The sequence below is a fragment of the Ursus maritimus genome, unplaced genomic scaffold, assembly GCF_017311325.1.
Source record: "Ursus maritimus isolate PB19 unplaced genomic scaffold, ASM1731132v1 scaffold_18, whole genome shotgun sequence".
NCBI classification, from domain to species: domain Eukaryota; kingdom Metazoa; phylum Chordata; class Mammalia; order Carnivora; family Ursidae; genus Ursus; species Ursus maritimus.
In genome coordinates, this window is record NW_024424230.1 from 19,083,105 (window position 1) to 19,083,923 (window position 819).

The 819-nt window shown below is 66.4% G+C and overlaps 1 protein-coding gene across 7 annotated transcripts in view; it reads left to right on the plus strand.

Moving 5' to 3' along the window:
• The first annotated feature begins 227 nt into the window (after positions 1 to 227).
• Positions 228 to 819, plus strand: part of TCF4 (transcription factor 4) — a 346,179-nt gene continuing 345,587 nt past the window's right edge. For 2 of the 7 annotated variants that reach the window (XM_040632484.1, XM_040632490.1), the window contains exon 1: positions 229 to 344. The gene's annotated coding sequence lies outside the window, so the exon portion shown is untranslated. Of the gene's footprint in view, positions 345 to 819 lie in introns of all 7 variants that reach the window. The other 5 variants (XM_040632485.1, XM_040632486.1, XM_040632482.1 and 2 more) reach the window with 3 other exon arrangements.

Genomic DNA, 819 nt, shown 5'->3' on the forward strand with positions numbered 1-819 from the left:
CCAGCCCGACCCGGGCGAGCCGCGTCTCCCCGCCGGAGCCCCCCCACCCATTTCTTTGCTGAACTTGCAATTCCGTGCGCCTCGGCGTGTTTCCCCCTCCCCCCTTCCCTCGTCCCCTCCCCTCCCCGGAGAAGAGAGTTGGTGTTAAGAGTCAGGGATCTTGGCTGTGTGTCTGCGGATCTGTAGTGGCGGCGGCGGCGGCGGCGGCGGCGGCGGCGGCGGGGAAGGAGCAGGAGCGGGCGCGGGCGCAGGAGGAGGAGGTGGTGGTGGTGGAGGCAGTGGTTAGACATGAACGCCGCCTCGGCGCCGGCGGTGCACGGAGAGCCCCTTCTCGCGCGCGGGCGGTAGGTACCGGCGCCGGTGGGGCTCGGCGGGCTGATGCGCCGGGCGGCGCGGGGCTGGGGCTCGGCGGCTCCGCACGCTGCTCCGCGCCTCCCGAGCCGCGGGCTCCCGGCTCCCGGCGCTCCCAGAAGAGACACCCCTTCCCCTCCCGCGCCTCTTCCCTCCCCCTCATCTCTACCCCCCGCCCCCCCTCCCCAGCAATGCCACTTGGAGGGACCGGTGACTTTGCCAAGGGCCTGACTTTAATTTTTACAACCCTTTCTTTCACAAATTAGGGTGCTGGACAATTACAGGACCCGACCCTCCACTCTGCTCCCCCCCTTTCGCCGACCTTGTCACCCCTCCCCCTTTGGACGTGTTTTCACTCCAGAGACGCTCATCTTTAATTTCTTTATAGCTACTTTGAAATGCAGAGGGGAGTGGTGTGTGTGAGTGTGTGTGCGTGTGTGTGAGTGTGTGAGTGTGTGTGAGGGGGGT